Source organism: Protopterus annectens, chromosome 6.part1 (assembly GCF_019279795.1).
Source record: "Protopterus annectens isolate FY-2018-M chromosome 6.part1, PAN1.0, whole genome shotgun sequence".
NCBI classification, from domain to species: Eukaryota; Metazoa; Chordata; order Ceratodontiformes; family Protopteridae; genus Protopterus; species Protopterus annectens.
The window spans coordinates 551,184,385-551,205,000 of NC_056738.1; positions in this window are offsets into that span (position 1 = coordinate 551,184,385).

Below are 20,616 nucleotides of genomic sequence, written 5' to 3' on the forward strand. Positions count from 1 at the left end.
TTGCACGTTGTTGCATATAGTGCACTGATGGGAAATAGAGCAATAAAAGGCTTGTTATGTAACTATTCCTGTGGCAGCACCTGTATGTGTAGGGCTACAGTGTCGATGGTCATGGGTTCCGAGTATAGGATGTGCAAGCTTATCTTTTCACATGTAATGTACCATGTTTTTGTGCTATCAGGAAAACTGAGATTAAAATTATACATTTTTCTTATTTGTTACCTTATTTATGAGATGGTGCATGGAGCTGTGTGAAGGTGCACATAGCAGTCTACTGAGCACTTAAGTAGGTTTTTTAAATTATGATAATTACAGCCTAAGCAGGTGAATCGCATCTTAAGTAGCCAATTCCACATGGTGGACCTATTCAACAAATGTATAAAGTATCCATGTAGCCTACATTCTTATTTTACCTTGGTACTTCAATACCATTGTAGTAGAGACTTGGAAATTTTAACAGAGATAATGCTTGGAGCTGCTGCAGCTATTCTATATCTGTATGTGTTAGAGGCTGAAGTCAATGCTGCTGGTGCTGTTTGCAATAGGCCTAGGCCGAGAAGGAGAAGAGTGTTCAGGCCTAGGGTAGCCATCCAGGTGCTATATGAGCTAGAAATTGTAGAGTGCTACAGGGTGGACAGGGACACATTACAAGTACTGTGTGAGCTCTGCAACCCTTCATTGAGACCTAGAGCCAACTGAGGTGAACCCATCCTAGTGGAAACTAAGGTATGTGTAGCTTTTGGGATATTAGCTACAGGTACTTTCCAAAGACCAGCTGGGAACATGATGGGGGTGTCACAGGCATTGGCATACAGGATACTCCACCAATTCCTGGATGCTATGCTCATACACGCCAGAGACCACATATATTTTCCACCATCTGCAGTGGAGAGAGGCAGCAAGATACAACAGTTCCATCATGTAGTGCACTACCCGGAAATAATGGGTGCCATAGATTGCACTGATGTACACATCAAGGCACAACCTGGTAAGAAGTGTAGAATCTACATTAACCAAGGGAGACCAGTCCATCAACTTTCAAGTCATGTGCAATGCCCAGGGGATTATCTTGAATGTGTGTGCTGGCAACCCTGGCAGTTTGCACACCTCACAGCTGTACCAGACATTTGCTAGGGGTGACATCCCACAGGGCCATTTACTGGGGATGCTGGCTACACCCTGGAACTGTGGATAATGATACTCATCAGGAATACACACACACCCATGGAAGAATGCCATAATGAGGCACACACACAAACTAGAGACATCACAGAGTGTGTGTTTGGGCTTCTGAAGTCATGGTTCCAATGCCTTGCTATATCCCATGGAGCCTTGCAGTATAATGCACATACATGTACACAAATATTCATAGTATATCCTATGCTCCACAATCTGATCCTGTGGAAACAGCAACAGGATCAGCAAGGGAAGGGACACACATCCCCCCATCAACACCTAGGTCACCACAGCCACACTCACAGGAGGACTCAGAGGAGGAGCCCCCAGCTGCTGTCCCTGTAGGCAGATGTAGGCATGCTCAGTATGCCCTTGCTTTAGCTAAGAGACAATGCATAGCACATTCACTGACCATTTAGGGATCTAGGGACTAATACCTTTCTCCAACTCACATACATATATTAAAATTGATGCCAGGAAACTCACTCAACTTGTACATATCCATGTATTGGCTGTGTACTGCTTACATCAGGCAGTCAGCCCTGAACTAACATTGTGTCAACCGCTGCATTTTCAAGGTAATTCCTTAACCTGCACAGTATTCATGAAGAGTATTGTGATATATCCTTGTACCTATGAACTTGGTATAGTATGCAAATAAATAGTGGTATATTTGTACAGAAATTAAATTAACATGTGACTACAGACAGTTTACTAATATCTGTCCACTTGTAATTAGTAAGCTTCATGCATGAAACATTCATACAGTCCTACTGCAGCAGATTAGTGGTACATCATTCAAGACAGAAGTTAGAAATTGAGGCTACACATTGCAGTTTCTGACTTCAGACTTGTTTGTATCTTAACAGTAACTGTGCTTAGCTCCCCACCCCCCAATACAGGAGTGTACCCTTGTAACTGCCATAACAGTAACTCAGCTATGCTACCCCCAAAATCACAGTACATGCGTGTTTATGTCACAGTTAATATCCCCTCACATTTAAGAAAAATTATATAGAATTATCCACAGATTGTATGTGTTAGGTAACTGATGAAATAATAACAAGCATACACATGTAAGACAGAAAGATGTATATATGTAACCATGATTATGACAGGTTGTGTGACTACTAACTGCTCTGTGTCCAAATATGATACAGAGAAGTACATTTACAATATACAGTCCATGGTTGATAGCAGTGTACATTTTTAGGCAGGTGGTTGTGTGATGAATGACCCCCATACTGTTTTGGCAAGCTGTTTCTGTGGCCAAAAGGACTAAGGCAGCCATCCTGTTTGCTGAAGTGTATTACTGTTGAGGGTTATAATCCTGATGTAAGTAGAACTTTTGGATATGTGTACTAGGAATAGGTAGTCTGCTTTACAGACTTTGAGTCTATGTCCCATACTGTTATCATCATTTTCTTATGTGAATTCCACATTTGCATGGTGCGCCGTGTGTATAAAACATTTTGTATAAGGCTTAGCTAGTTTGTGTGGAGCGCAACATTGCAGAAACAGGGAAAAAGCAGATACGATTTGTCAGATTGCCAGCAAATGCAACCGGGTACATTCAATTATTGCTGTTAGTAATTGGGAAATCCTGGGCTGTAGTGGTGATAGGAGTGGGCTGTAGTAGTAGATATGTATTACATAATAGGAAGGCTTGGATGTTAGCAATGCACCTTGCATTTGCGCACTGCTTACCTATGTGCAAACAGGCAAAAGAGGGAAATGCACATGCATGTACACCTATCGCAAGAAGCATTGCCTTTGTGCATACTTAACTATTGCATTACACACATAGATCTGTGTTCTTATTCTTCTATATCTCCCAGATCCTTTGTCTGACCTATGACTACATGTGGAAACATTGCTAACTGATGGCACAATATAACTATTTGTACATAAATTTAATATTCATCAATTTATTTTCCCACCATCAACCACATCAAAAGTCAGTACAACCCTGGGGTCTCCTAAATTATGCAACAGATATATCAAACACAAAACTGTGTAACATGTAATGTGTGCTCCCACATGGACAGGGCCATTTACTGGTCTTCACAGGCTTGCACTGCCAAACTCCAACAGCCAAATATGCTCAAAAAGGGACTTCTGTTGTTACACACCTAAGATTCTAAACAGTATACCACTGATAGGGTACTAGCCTCAGATGACACTAAGGAGCAATGTGTCTATGCCGGCCTACCAAGCTGCTCTTCCCCAAATGGGTTGATGATGTCATATACTATAAGTTCACCTGGAGTCTTACATAAATCAGGCTAGTACCATAATGCTTGCATTAAGTACTATGTTCTGTAGTCTGTGCACTTAGATAGGTAGGGGTTTGGTTTTCACTACAGTAGACTGAGTGTGTGTGTGTGTGTGTGTGTGTGTGTGTGTGTGTGTGTGTGTGTGTGTGTGTGTGTGTGTGTGTGTGTGTGTGTGTGTGTGTGTGTGTGTGTCCATAAAAGAAAGTGGAACAGTATATCCCAACTGACTTCTCCAATTTCATGGTTTGGCAGTGTTTTGGTGCTTGCACAAACATTCATTTAAAGCAGGCCTCCTATCTCTTGTTCCCCACATGGCCTGCAAATGTCATCTACTATAAAACCACCTGCAGTCCTGTTGAAATCAGACTTGTGCCTTGGTGCTTGCATTAAGTGCTGTGTTCTGTATTCTCTGTACTTAGATAAGTAGGAGTTTCATTCTCACTGCAGTCAACTGTGCATTTATGTGTCCATAAAAGACAGTGGAACAGTGTATCCCAATATGACTTTTCTGATGTCAAGGTTTTGCAGTGTTTTGGCTCTATACGTAGATAGGTAGGGGTTCTATTCTCACTGCATTCAACTTTGTGTGTGTGTGTGTGTGTGTGTGTGTGTGTGTGTGTGTGTGTGTGTGTGTGTGTGTGTGTGTGTGTGTGTGTGTGTGTGTCCATAAAAGATAGTGGAACAGCGTATCCCAATTTGACTTCAATGGCATGGTTTTGCAATATTTTGGTGTTTGCACAAACATTCATTTCAAGCAGGCCTCCTGCCTTTTGTCTCCCTAGGGCCTGCTGATGTCATCTACTATAAGACCACCTGCAGTCCTGTTAACATCAGACTTGTGCCTCGGCATGTGCATTAAGTACTGTGTTGTGTAGTCTCTATACTTAGATAGGAAGGGGTTCTATTCTTAATGCCATCAACTTGGTTGGAAGGTGTTGTGTGTGCGCCTGAGCTGTTTCTAAACATTACACAGAAAGTGTCCTACAGCAGCTTGTGGAACACTTTTCTATACACATTCATCATGTATTTTATTTAGCCACTGGTATGAAGTGAAAGCCCTGCATTATGTGCACTTGCTGCTGTTAGTTATGTAAGAAAAACTATAGTTAATTTTCTTTGTGTTGCTATGATTATTTTTTTTTTAAAAATGTGCTGCCTTTGACTCTCTTGCCTATGTAATGTTATGAACAAATTAATTATTGTATTGCAGTTGTGTTGCCCAGACTATACTTCGGATTCACGCTGCATTAATCCAGTTCAGTTCAACTATTGATAAGTAAACGACATGATACACGATTTGTGAGTAAACACCCCTGCACCCTTGTGCATTCAGTGTGCAGTAGGACTATATATTAAGTAATTGTTTCTAGTATAATTTTTAGCTTTAATGCTGTTTCATTGTCTTAGGTGATCTGCTGCTATTTGCATCCAGAGAGCTAAACTCCCTGTGGTTATAGATGCAAAAACAACAATTAAATATTTTCCCTTACATCCATTCTTTACTCATTCTCTATACAGGTACCATAATCTCACCTCACATTACGAGCTGGCACTGTCCCTCTCTTTCCTCTGCTAGCCTACTTGATGTGTCTTTATTGACTTCTGGAAGATAATGCCCCAGGCCTGCACTACATCATTTAAGTACCATCATGGGCACAGGTACTCCCCAGCTAACTACAGAAAGAGCATAGACATCCAAAACACAAGCATGGTACACCTAACAGTAAAACCAAAGCATACAATACACCCAAAAAAGGAGCACCATTGTCTCACCAAGAAAGTGCCTAAGCCAATAGTTATCTATTGCAGAGGCTGTCCTTACAGTTTATTGCACAGTGAGACATACACCTGCCCCACTGCCCAGCCTAAACAAGGGGAAATGTTGGGTCAGCTATATGTTACAAGTACTTGTCACATCACACACGCAATCATATCTCTCAACAACAAGTCCCACTATTAATCCACTGTAGTTGGTATGTACAACTTCAGATGTATCTCTAGGGAATATATGAAGACACACATGACTGAGCTGTCTAAATGTATGTCCCAGGCATATATGGCCCTATGTTTACTCAGTATTATAAGCCTGCCTAGGATGAGACGACAATATCAAGAACAAATGATGTTCTGAAATTGATTGTGTCTGTTGTCATTTTAAGGGGATCCAGTTGCTGACAGTGTGGGATGACATTGTGGATAGACAATGGTGCTTTGCAAGACATGCACTTCAACTGACACCTCATCCATAATACCTTTATTAGGTAATGTCATACAACCAGAGGTTATTATGTGAAAATATATAACTCCAACAAAGTAAGGGTCATGTTGCTAAACTGTAGAAGGTAACATCAAAATCTGCAGTCACTGTTAGCATTTGTCAGAGTGGAATTGATGGACGTCTATGCACTCAGAGAAACCTGATTAAAGGTTGCAGTAAATAACCTGGTCTTGTAAGGCTATCCACACATTCAGAATTTAGTTTGAAGTTGTGTGTACCATAAGAGGTTGATTACCTCTCCTCATTGAAGATAATTCATCCTCTGCAAGGATTAGACAACATAACTGTATGGGGTTAATGTAACTTCAATTTATTGTGTGTAAGAAACCCCTTAATGTTATCTCCAACTATATGTCCCCTTCCATGAACAAGAAAAGCCACCAGCCTATTTATAAGTACTTGTAACAATTAAAGTTGAACAAAAACTACTCAGGGATGACTACAACTATAACTACATTTATTGTGAAACTTATATAAGCCCAAACTACTTGCACAATAATTCCTGGACTTTGATTACTCATATGACATGGAACTAAGACTGCACCATCCCACAAGTGTCTGTGATATTATAGATGTAGTCCTCACAAATAGCACTGACCAATGCAAGCCCTCATGTGTAGGGGCTGCACTGTGTCAATCCAGCCATACAGAATTTTGTTCACAATGTGCAATAGGTACAGAATTTAAAAATGATAGGTCAGTTGAACATACATTTTCCAACTTAAATTCGCCATCCTAAGGGATGGTATAATCATCTTCCACACTCCAATTTCAACAGAGGACATTGCAACTATAGTATAGTATAGTATACTTTGATGGGCTGTATAGACATCTACACAAATGTATAGACGCAGATGTAACTGATAGGATCAAAGAGAGATCCTTAATAAAATCGTAACCATGCTGATGGATCCCTGACATTACATGAGTATACAGTAAGTGAACGAGGCTGATGTCTACAAACACAAAAGTTTAAATACCAAACTGGAAGACTAACATCTCCAGGTAAGAAAGAAAATTAGATACCTTGTAAAGTCCTCAAACAGAAGCTATGGGAAATATGTCACAACCATAGGCAAGTATAACTATAAGGCTTTCTTCTGATACATCTGCAACATCAAAGGTATAACTCAGATGTGTGCTAAATTAATTGTGGATGGTATTGCACACAATGAACCTGTGTAAAATGAAAACCAGCTAGCACACATTATGGATAAAATTAACCCCCCCACCTTCCCACAAGCTTACCAACACATGTCTTCAATATCACCTCTAACCTCCCTCTGCAAAGAGCAAGTAATCACTGCTCTATCCAAGAAGAGGAACACAGCCTCCATGGGACCAGATGACATTCCTTCATGCATTCTTAATGTTCATACCTGGCAAACTACTGCACTAGTCACCATATTCAGTTTCAGTACTGCCTTTATCCACACATATGTGAAATCAGAGACCTAGTTCCCCATACACAAGGGTGGATCATCAACATACACATGTACTTATAGTCCGTTAAGTTTCACAAGCCTCAGCTGTGAATCAATGGAATGCATTTTCATGGATGTCACATACAAGAACAGAGTTGACATCCAAACATGACATGTTCCAGCATTGTTTTTTCAAAGGATGGCTGTGCATGCTAAAATTGTTGGTATTCATTTCTGTGAACAGAGACATAGCATGTGTGCACAGCATTGAGTTTGTCTATCTTGACTTGGCCAAGGCCTTCCACACAATCCCACATTTGTGCATCAGTATGAAGTGAAGCTAGGTGAATATCAACAGCTATGCTGTCTGGTGGCTTGCAAACTGGTTCACAGACACACAACACTCATTCAAAGTTTAAGAGTTGACCTTTAGCAGCAGAGCCGTCGCCTATGGATCACCGCAAGTGTCACTGGTGTATCCATTAATTTGCTGTATATGTCTCAAAAGTCCAGATCCAAACAGAGTGTCTATGGCTAGCCAAGTTTGTGGTTGAATGGCACTTAGGTGCTATCATGTTATCCCCTAACAATGTTGTTGCTGCTCAAAGGGGGCTTACACAGACTAATGACTGATGACAACTCTGTGCTGTTAAAGGACCATCATATAAATGCATCATCTCTTTTATATTAACAATATTCCAGTTTATTATGACATAATCCTGAATACCCTAATCACTAATTCTGAATAGATAGAGCTGGGAGCACAAGTAGACTGCAACAAGCGTCTACTGCTGTGAGGAAGGCTTTCTAAATATTGCATCAGATTAGCAAAACCATTGCACCAGTATCACCTTCATTTCTAAATACACTATAGTCATCCCTCATCAGGCCTACTCTGGAATATAATGCTCCCTTTGCTATGTATTACAACAGACAACTGCAGAAACTTGACAGACCTCAGAGATGTACAATATATATACAGCTGTCAAACATGTGTCTAATATGGCCAGACAGATGTAGCTTTTACTGTACTCAGTATGATATAGACTGCTTTGAGTTGACTTATGTAAGCCTTACAGTGGTATCTCTGACCCAATACTGATGGAAATGATGCTCATACATATGTCATTTGGAAATACAGTCAGCTGTTCAAGGGCCATCAGTGTAGATTGACTTACATAGGCCACGCTGGAGAGACAGATACATCTCCCATATGTTGCCAGTACTCTGGAATAGGCTCCAAAACAATGTAATGCCGAGCACCTCCATGACACCATTTCTTGATGATAAACTGTTAATCTCTGCATTGCATTGCCCCTGCCTCTCATGTGAACATGGGTAGTCCTTGCTAGACAAATCTTGCCCAGACATGATATCTGACATCGAATTTTATATTGCAATTTCATGGCTAGGCTTCTAAACACCTTCAGGTCAGTAGCTTAGTAACATCCTATGTACCTATGAAGCTATGTTGATGTATATGCCAGAAATACTGATTTCCTATATCACTGGTGTGATGACAGTTGAGTACAGTGCATACTTACAATCCTGATATTTCAATCTGATGTGGTAACTTCTGATGTGCACTACAACTCTGTAATAAAAATAATTCCATGGAAAACTTCAAATTGTATGATACAAATTTAATTTGTTAACTTTGCAGCCCTTACCAGAGCATCTGCTGTAAAGCAGTGAAATGATGATGGTAGCATCTATCTAATTGGCCAAGTACAATATAACTGACAGGTGCAATCATCACTTCAACACCACACATGCATATGTAATTATTATTTCTGTAAATAGTCACCCTGTGTATCAGACACATATTTACTATTCTTGAATCAAAAAGATAGACACCAGGGATATGGCACAGTTATCATTGCTTGCCCGGGGTGCTGTCTAGGGGTGCAGGAGGCCTAGGCTGACACAAAAAGTGTGTGAGTAAGGAAGTGAAGCAGGCAAGATGGTCAATGAAAATGGTGTGTGGGTATCTGTAGATGCCCTAAATGTAACATTGGTGTGTGATTGTCTTAATGCACAGACCCAAACTCAGTGTTAGCTCTACGTGTCTGTTTGTTGGACAGATGTAAGCTGTGGATGGTATAGTTGACAGTTCATTGTTGTCTTCCCAGATCACAAGAACTGGCTGTGCTAGGATTTGCACTGGCATCTCCATGCCCAATGTCTGATGTATGGCTACTAACTGCAGGTGAATGATGCCTGCTGGACATGCTCCCTTCATGGGAATGCCCAGGATCACGACCCCATGGTCTGCCACTTCTGCGTGTGGACAGCACACTCCCTGATGGAGCAGTGGAAATACTGCCACTATAGGAGTGTGATCGGACATGGCCATTTTGACTGACAGCAGATGTAGTTGCTGACCTACGTTCATGAGGCCAATGTTCCCCACCCAGCAGACGCTCCGGCACAGACAATGTGCATTCTATGACAAATACTTTGCAGTCCCTCACAGACACACCTCACTCTAGTGTGTTATTAACCTAATCAATGGAATCAACAATATGGTGGAGGAAGCCATGGATATCAGACTGTGCCATGTCTAGAACTTTGAGCGTATGTCTGGAGAGTCTTTCTGAACATGCCTGTGCCTCCATGATGGCTCTAAACATATGTTGCATTACACATGAAATGACACCTGCACCAGGTGGAGGAGAGACAGCAGGCCTTCTCTGAGCCTCCTGCATGGCACCTCACCAATACCTTTACCCATATATACCTGCACTAAAACAACTGCTAACAACATGTCTGACAACCTCAAAATAAGCATAAAAGTGCAGCTGTCTTAAGTACCCCCACCAACAAAAACTATTTTATATACACCAATAAGCAATTGACACAATTTCAGAATGCCACAGTCTTCTAATGAAGTTACTCCTGAGACACAGGAGCGGCACCTACATCAACAGCATACTGGATCAGTGATTGCGGGGAGCTGTACTGTGTGGCAGTGGTGGCTAGGAATTCCTCTGTGGCAGTAAAAGGGAGTTCTGCAGCAGGCCCACCATTGGTGATATGGTAATCACATGCCACTGAAGCTGCACACCTCCTTGCAGCTGTCATCATGTCTGTTGCTCCATGATGCACCTGATCATATGTGCGATTGTGTCCACCAATATCATTAATGCTGTGTACCAATTCGTCCACAGGGCTGTACGCTGAGACATATTGGTCCACCCTCGGGACAGCAGTACTGCATGATGTTGACATAATCCCTCTATGATTAGGTCATTCTCAGCCTCAGTAAATAGGGACCTGCCTCTAATGGGCATTTTGTGTGCTGAAAGACCTTAAAATAAGAACACATGTAAGGACCACATAAGTACAAATAAACTGTTTACAGATACAACAGTAAAAGAAGGCTGTCAGTACTCCCCACTTGATAAACTTTAATGATTCAACAGGGGTCAAAAAATAACAATGGAGGGTACAAAACAAGGAGAGTAAAAAGAGGAACATATTGTTTGTGCCATAACAGATACTCAACTATGCTCATACACACAAAATGACAGTCCATTCCAGTTTGTGTCATAGCAGGAACTCATCTTTGCTCGCCCAAAAAACACAACAACACACTAAGATCTAATTTTGCTAACCAAACAGCTGAGAAATTCTAAAAGTGATATCAAAGGAACTTTCAGTGAAGCGTGTACATAGTTATCACAGAACATTATATTTTCAGCCGACTCTACATCCCCCGTATCTCTGATATTGGTTGAAAAACAAGGCCATGCCCTGATTGCAGATCAAAAAATGCATACAGATTTATGTCACATTATCCTTAACTACATTCCAGCATCTGCATTATGAAGTTAACAAAATAGATACATACCTGCTGGAGTACAGTACTCCTTTGCAGAGATATAATGTTGAAAATCAATGTGTCACTGAGTTCAAGAATGCAATAACTCTCATCCACTTCAGTTGGCCTAGCTACACATTAGCCTTTTTATAATGGAGCACATTAGTAATTGGTTGCATCTGTCCTATTCTGTGCTTCAGACATACTAATTATAGCATATGCAGCTGAATTGCATGGTAATAAACCAATCTTGTGCAGCCAGTCAACAAGATAAAAAGCATCCATGTAGACTCCATGCGGTCTTTTTATGCAGATTGAGACAATAGTGGAGTAGCGACACCAAGTAATAACAGACAGCTTGCTAGTAGCTGCTGCTTTTTTATTATTGTTGTCTGTGCCACAGGCTGATGACAATGCTGCTGCTGCTGCCAATAGACATAGAGAGAGAGAGTGACTACTTTGCAGGCCAAGGACACAGCACAGGAACTGTGTGAACTCTGGCATCCCTGACTCACAGTCAGAGCCAAACACAGGGAACCCATCATAGTGGAAAGTAAGGCATGTGTTAAATCTAGAATCTTATCACACTACCTCACCACCTGGGAGACTAAAACCATCCTCCTACATCACTATACTTTTGCACTGGGAAAGCATTAAGGATACACATTGCAGTTTCTTACTAGACAACCCTGCTTAAATCAGACAACAGGCAGGATGCTAAACAAGCAGATTAAACAGACCAGCACAATCTTGTTAGTGCCATAGCAGGAACACAGCTTTGCTCCCCACCTCCAAATGAGCAGTCTATGCTTGTCTGGGACATCCAACCTGGTTTTCCTGAATTGGCAACTACATATCATATTATTCCCAGTTACTGTCCTTTGACATTGTAAGTGGAATGATATAGAATGGTGTACATGCTGTATGTCCAAAAGTACTGGTCAGATCACTGCTGAATGACCAAGGAACACAGACAGTTAAGACATTGCTGGATATTTGCAAGCAAGAATCATAACGGTATGCAATCACTAAGTGCAGTATTTTCAAAGATAAACATTTCACTACATGTACATGTAATATTTCATATAGTAATATAACTGTAAATTCTGTTCAATATGATTGTGTGCTGAATGAATGTTGATGCTTGCTACAAATGCTTATGTATGCAAAACAGGGTTAAGGCACCCATCCTGTGTTCTGAATATGCATTGGATGGTGAATTGGATCGTAGACCTATGTAGGCATATTTCCTATATAGTAACATATTGTACTGTGTATGTCATACATTGATTTCTGTTTCTGTCTGTTATAATTTGTGTTTTTCTCTTAATTTTGGGGCCACTGTTTGTGCAGTGTTGCACTTAGCACAAATGTCTTCTGCTATGATCAGCTGGTTTGTGCTTACAGCAGCAGTGTGCAAACTGCAAGATTGGAGCGCCCAGGTAGCACACAGGACTCAGACATCTAAAAATAGACATGGGGTGCATCCTTTTAATGTAAGCATGCATGGTGCAAATCTGCTAAGTGTCATTGCACTGAGTTTAACAACATGATCCTCAGGATGAATACTAATCTAGGAGACAGTCATGTAACTTCACGTGTTTTTGCAGATGTTGTGTCGTTCTGAAGTCTACATGGTCCTGGGTTTGAATACAAGGATTCTAGCCTGTATTTTACTAATGTGACCTTGCATTAGATTTTATTTATTTTATTTAACATTTGTTTACTGGGAAAGTCCGACTTGGAACAAAGCCAATTTTCAGTGGAGGCCCGGGGAGAAAGACTCCAGGCACATATCTTTGTAATGTGGAAGGAACCCAGAGCACCCAGAGGAAACCCACACGAATGCAGTGAGGACATGCAGACTCCACACAGAAGGCACCCCAGCCGAGAATCAAACTGGATTGTGAGGCGACAACACTACCACTGCACTATTGCGCCGTCAGTGAAATTAAACATAGACATATATTTTATGCATTCTTCTTTTGGCAACAGCTGGGAGTATAGGGCTACCATAGAAAAGGTCCAGGGTTCAAATACAGCAAACATTTGTCTTTTTTAATGTTGTCCACTTCACATTATAATCACCCTCAATTATAGCATTTGACTTAGTATTCCTTATATCATAATTATTTTCCTGATGGCTGGCACTCTAATATTGTGTCATTTATGTACTTACATATTAATATCTGTATTGGTTAATGTTTACTGATTACTATCGCACAAATATGTTGCCTTTGTTTGCGTGATGGTAAGCAAAGCGCACCATTTTCAAATGTTGAAAAATTGAAAAGTCAGCACTCTCAGTATCTTTCATAACTGGAATTGTAGGGAAACATCATTATACATTGGTTTTCATCTGCATTAGACATGGCTGGTGTTCGTGGAGAGGTTTTGAGATTTAGGTTTCAAAGGTAGATTGTGCAGGAGTCCAAAGTGTTTGTTGAACTCCTGGTGAATGAGTATAGTCCCCAGCTGTTGCAGGAGCACTATTATGGATGCAGTTACAAATCGGATGCATGGAATAGTTTGGCCCATGATTTGTTCAATGCTACTAGTATTCCCCGCACTGGTGAACAGTGCAGGAATCACTACCAAGAACTCAGGATGAGGAAGAGAGTACCCTGAACCATAGAAATGAGCAATGTCATACTGGCAGCACTCCACCGATGTATAAGTATCACTTACAGGTACTACTTGCAAGAGCTAGGCAGCGGCATTTGTTCAGGAATGGTGTTCTTAATGGTATTCTGTTGTGGTCTGCTTTTTCCACAGCTGATGTTGATAGATTACTGAATTTGAGAACTTATGAAGCAAGATTGGCACGGATGAGAGACGCAGGTGGTATGTATGCATCCAGACAGTACTATTATTGTAGCATTAACAGTAAATACAGCTTATTGTGTCAAACAGTTGTATCATATTGGGTTTGCATTTGTCAATTGTAAAGGAAAAGTCTGTATACATTAGTCTGTAGGATAAAACAACAGTCCATTAGTACAGGGTAGACAGAGGTTGTCGATTTAGAAACCACACTTCCCAACTATACAATACTGTTTAAGGTGACTGAAATGTTGCAATTTAATGAAAGGCCTATAAACCAGGGATGACAATAGTTTGCTGAAGGTTATCAGTATAATTGAGACATGCAAAAGTGTAAAAATGTATGTTAACACAAATCCTATGCAACTTTCCATGTGTATATGAGCGATATTTAACATATGCTGCCATTTATGGGTCATTATACCCCCATTCTTTTGTGATCTGTGCAGATATCCTGCTCTAAAAGGTTGAAAGTTGTGGTCTGTAACACAAAGCAGCAGATGCACATTTTCAGATAACAGTTAACCCGAATATATAAAGTGCAAAAGGAAAGTGTGCTTGCATTATGCTGTATTCCAAAGGAAATCTACAGTATTACAGTAGTCATTGCTTGTGTGTTCAAATACAACACTGCCCAAATATAAAACTCAGTTGTTTACAATAGTGTTTTAGGTTTTCATCCATAAAAATATAGTAGTTACATATTCATCATGATAGCCTTTTAAGTGCAGACCTGTATACCTGTGGATTGAATGGCCTGCTATCAAGTGAAATCAGTGTACATGGAACATGCATATGTGCTATATATGCCCCCATGAATGAGTGCTGAAAGTGATATGATCTGTACTATAGTGCGTATGTGTTAGGAACAGAGTAGTATTCAAAGTAATGAAGGAACTTCTTAGCATTTGCTACTGTTAAAAGTAATGTAACAGAATATACTAAATTAATTGCAGAAAGCTTCTTATATTATCTGTGAAGTTACTAATGTTCTCCTATTTTTTCTCTCACCCTAACCCTTCACTTCATTTTGTTTTCTATTGAATTCTTATTTTTAGGTTTATAGGTTCATAGGTAGGTACTAGGCTATGGCCCTCGGGCCTATATAAGCCTAGCCAAAAAAGTTCCCTGGCTTTCGCCACCCAAGAAAATAATTTTCCTCTGCCCCTGTCAAGCAGAGCCACAGAAGTGATCCCTGGGGTGAATTTCCTATTTCCCATCCAGTTGTCAAGATTTTTGTTAAATAGGGCTAATGAGCTTTTTTTGACATGAATGAGTCATCTGTTCCAGAGCATGGGGAGTCTCTGGGACAGGAATCTATCCCTCCAGCATGTTCTGTTTATTGTGGTGACAAGGTTTAGGTCCCTGGAGAGTGTGGCTCGGAGAGATTGGGATTTCTTTAAGTGTAGCATGTCCAACAGATCTGGGTTTGACATGGCTTTGTATGTTAGGCAGAGGTCACCTCTGAGTAGGCAATATGAGACGGAGTAGAGCTGGAGTTTTTTGAGACGGTCTGCATATGGCATCTGTTTGAGGCCAGTAATCTTCTCAGTGAGATATTTCTGTGGCCTTTCTAGTTGTTGTAGATGTCTTGTGAGGTACATGCCAAATGGGGCATTGTACTCTATAATGGGTCTGATGAGGGATGAGTAGAGTGGAACAATGACCTCTTTTATTCTGGTGGAGATCCCCATTGTGATGAGGTGTGCCACATAGAAAGATTTCCTGAATACTGTGGCAATGTGATTATCAAAGGAGAGACCACTGTCTACTTGTGTCCCAAGGACTCTTATCACACTTTTGGTGTTTAGTAGGCTACCACCTATGTGGTAGTTCATGGATACAGTGTTTTTCCCAAAGGGGATGACAGTGCACTTCTTGGCATTGAGCTTGAGGCCATGACTTTGACACCAAGCATCAGTCTCAGTGAGGCCTCTTTGTAGAATGTCCACATCATTAGGTGATTCTATTATGGCACCTAGTTTGCAGTCTTCTGCGAACTTCTTTAGCCAAAGACCTGCTGTGTTAGCCTGGACTTCTGAGAAGTAGATGCCAAACAGGAGAGGAGCCAGGACTGAATCCTGTGGTACTCCACTTGTCACTGGTCTGAAGTCAGATTTGGAGTCGGCTACTATCACTGTGTGTTTTGTCAGTGAGCCAGTTGGCCACCCATCTTGTGACATAGGGATTTATGCCCAGTTTAGTGAGTTTATCTATAATTCCAGAGTGGGGGGTGGTGTCAAAAGCCTTGTTGAGGTCAAGATAGGCTGTGTGCACCACCTTACCCTCATCTACAGCTCTGATGACTGCTTCAAAGAAGTCATTCAGGATTAGGAGACATGATCTACCTTTTACAAACCCAAACTGAGTGGGGTCGAAGAGTTTGGAGGTTACCTATGTCTTTGTTTATAAGCTCCAAGATGATACGTTCCATGGCCTTGCAGACCAGGCTCATCAGGCTAATGGGGCGGTAGTTCCCAGGGTCCGTGGTGGCACCCCATTTGTGGAGTGGGATAACCGTCACTTTGCACAATTCAGTAAGCACAAAGCCTAAAGTACGGCTATGATTGAACATGATACTTAGGTGGGGTGCCAGTTTGTTCTGTAGTTCCTGCAGGACGCAGCCTGGGATGTTGTCTGGTCCCATGGATGCTGTGTTCTTGGCTTTGGAGAGGGCAGCCTTTACTTGTGCGACCATGATTACAGGGGCTTTGCATTCTTCCAGTATAGAGATGGGTCCTTTGGAGGGTGAGGGGGGTAAAGTTTACACTGAACCTATCTGCCAGGATGTTGGCAATATCAGTTGGTCCTATATATCTAGTGCCATTGTGCTATAGTTCAGAGCAGATCTGAGTGTTGCCATTGAGATTCTTGACATTTTTTATTATTTTAATTTTTATTATTATATTACCATTTATATAATCATATTTTTATTATTATTTTATTTTACTTGTAATGTTTTGTTTATTATATCTATTTTTATATTGCTTTGCTGTTAAATACATTTTCATTTCTTATTATTTTTACTGTGTAATTATCTTTATTATTTTTATAATAACTTATTCTATTATTAATTCCTTTAATTATATTATGTCCATTTTGTTGGGTGATGGTTTGTATCATTATTGATTTTTACATTTATTTATGTTATTACTACAGCACAGCAGGATAGGCCAGTTCCCAATGATCCGCCCACACTTGCTCCACTGGCTACAATGCCAAGGCCCAGCACTTTTGGACTGCAGCCTGGTGGCACCCCCTGCTGTCCTTGCCCTACCTGGACCCTCAGGTCAAATGACCATCACCATTACTTTCCACATTAGCTTCATCTTAAAAATGTACAAGGACATGTTCAAAAAGACAGATGGAAAGCTGATATGCACACAGAATGGACAGAGAACAAGGTCTGATGGAATGAAGATAGCAAAGAGAAGGTGTGATGAAGGGAGAATTCAGAACTGGAAAGTACTGTAAAAAGTGATGAGAGAACAAAGTTGACCATTTAGTAGGAAAAAGGCAGATTTTTTTTATGTTGTTAATAAATGAAAAAGATTAAACAACAGAGAACACAAATGAAAATACAATTACATAAATGTGTTAGGCAATAACTGCAGTGATGAAATAGGTAATAAATATGGAGAAAGTGGAGTATTGTACTGTAGCTTTAAGGAATGAAGAATAACAAAGCCATGATGCAAACCAATTTCCCAGTTCTAGAGGACATTCTATGTATCACACAAGCAGATGTACAAATAGTCCATTAATCCATGTTCCCCATTCCCTCCACTAAAGTTATAAATAGCCTAATTCTGTATTAATAGAACTTTAGGTAGTGTGTATGTTTTGTTATGAATTTATAATGTAACTTTAACTTTCTAATTGACTAGTTGTGTTTACTATTACATTTGCTGCTTATACTTTTTATTGTAATTTTGTTTTATAAAATAATAAATACAAACTTTTATTTCTAGGGGATGAGTTAGGTGGAAAATAATGTTTTCCATGTTTGCGTATGTGGATTTAGTGCATAATATATATAGAACTAAATATATATTTGGATTTGGGGGTAGGTGGGCTAGGCTGTTTTCAGGAATATCCATGTCCAGTTTTATGTCTCCAGTGAATGAACTTTTATTTGATTTTTAGGAAGCAGTGTAAGCAGGGCCGATTTAGGGGAATTTAAGTAGCATAGATGACTCTTCAAAGATGCACATAAACTGTTCACAATGTGCCAAGAGTATAGATAAATATTGAGGATGGACCATGGGTGCAGATAAATAAAACCATACCTAAATTGTATATTTGTTAGAGTGATATATGAAATAAGTAACACGCACTGCAGAATTAAAGAACTCAAATCATGGTATGTGGCTATGTATTCCATATGTACATGTATGTAAGTATGCAAGAATGTGCACCTCTCTCTTTCTGTCAGGTTTCTATCACTCCATCAAAAGCTTAATTCCACAAACTCGTATTCATTGAACCATAATCGTCGAACACCATTTTGTTGATCATTTATATCATCAAAACTTTTTTCTAGGAAAGTGAGTTAGTTGGCCATCATTACAAATGTGTCCTTTTCCCCAAAGTAGAGTTTATTTCGGAGTTGTTATATGTAATGAGGTGTGGTATAGGTGTGCACAGCCTCCACCTTGGTGAGTTTAAAACAATGTGCTGCTTGTTATGATCGCTCTGGTGGCCAAGTAGTTTCATTCCCTAGGAAAAAGTTTCGGAGATGTAAATGTCCAATGAAAAGGTGTTCAATGATTAGGGTTTGATAAATAGGTGTTCATGGAATTAAGCTTTTAACAAAGTGATATAGACCCCTTTCTGTCTATATGTTTATTTATTTATTTGACATTTGGTAACCAGGAAAGACCTACTGGGTAGAAATTACCTTTCAGTGGAGGCCTGTGGAGAAACGCTCCACAAAAAGACAGAGAAGAATAATTAAATACAGGACAATAAACAGTGAGAAATTACATATGGTAAAAAATATAAAGATTATAAAAAATACATAGTTGGATACATGATTTTACTAACAGGAATTAACAGGACTTTACTAGCAAGAATTAATCCTACAATTTACATTCTGGTTGAAGGTGATACAGAATGAATAGATTGATTGGTGGAGAGAGAGAATAAAAAAGTGTAAAGGTAGAGAGTTCTGGGTTGAAAGGTAATAGAAACTGTGCTGAACAGAAAGAATAGTTTGTGGCATCTTGTTCCAGGATTTGGTACACTGTAATAGTAGAGACTGAGGCCACTGAACCTCAGAGATTTGTAAATAGATAGAAGATGTTTATCTGAAGAGAGTAGATTGTGATGAGGAAGATAACATTGTGGAATGAGATGGCAGGAGAAACTGGGGATTGTTGAGTAATTTATGAGTAAGAAGTAGCTGATTCATATCTAGTTGCAGTGGAAGTTCAAGCCAGTTAAGCAGTTTAAGAGATATTCATTGATGAGATTTATGAGGTTGACCTGTGGTAAATTTTGCTATTTTGTTGTAACATTGTTTGAGTTTGGTTTTCAGGGAGGTGTTTAGGTTAGTTAGATTAAAGGAGACACAAAGAAGGGAAGGTAAGAGGTATGTGGTGGTGTGTTTAGCTTTAACAGAGTTACTTAGGAATTGTTTAACCTTATACAACATGCCAAGTTTTTGATGGGTCAGTTTGATAGTGTTATTTATATGCAAGTCAAATCTGAGATTGTCATCAATAGTAATATCTAGTAGTTTGGAATGAAGGAAACCTCAATTTTTGTGTTGTTTAATGATGAGATTCTGAAGGTTAGTTTGTCAAGAGAATATTGTTTAGGAAAGCATATTAGGAGTTTATTCTTCTTGGAATTAAGTAAGAGCTGATTATTAGTAAGCCAGGCTTTGATGGAGTTAAATGCATTTTGTGTTTGTTAGAAGAGCAGATTAGAGTAGAGTCATCAGCATTCTGGATTAGAGTTGTGTGTTTAGAGGTAGATGAAAAGTTGTTAATAAATATATTGAAGTGGAGAAGGCCTACCCTGAGGAACATCAGTGATGACCAGTAGGTAAGGTGATCGAGCAGATTCCTATTTGATGGATTGAAGTCTGTCAGATATGGAGACCATTTTAAGGTATTGTCAGTAGAGCCAAGAAAAGAGAGGTGAGATAGGAGTTGGAGATGTGAGACAGTATCAAAAGCTTTAGATAGATCAAGGAATGGGGATGAGATATATTTTCCCATGTCTTGGGGTTTATTGACTGAATCAGTAAAAGATAAGAGAGCTGTGGAGGTACTATGTGCTGGTCTGATGCCATGCAGGGTAGGAGAGAGAGAGTACATTATTTACAAGTAAATGGTGGAGTAGTTATTTGTAGATGCATTTTTCAAAACGTCTTGTTAAAGGTGACAGTATTGCTATAGGCCTGTAGCTAGATATTTCAGTAGAATTCCCACCCGTATGACATGGTATAATGAATAACGTCTTTCAGAGGGATGGAATGTAAGTTTCATCAATAGATCTGTTAATGAGTATTGACACAGGGTAGGCTATGGCATTTGTGGCATTTGTGGTGATTTTTAGAAAATCATTGGGAAGATTGCCAGCAGAAGGAGAACAAGGTCTAGGTTTACTAAGCATGGTTTGATAAGAGAGGTTGGAACAGGTTTGAGGGAGAAAGGAGATTGGTAGGAGGTAGCAGGTGGTGTGATGGTGGTAGAGGTAGAGGTGAAGCTGTTGGTAATGGTAGACTTAGCTTCTATATAGTAGGTAGTGAATGAGGAGGCTATATCAGCATTAGAGAGGTTAGTGGAAGGTTGTGGTACTGAGTTA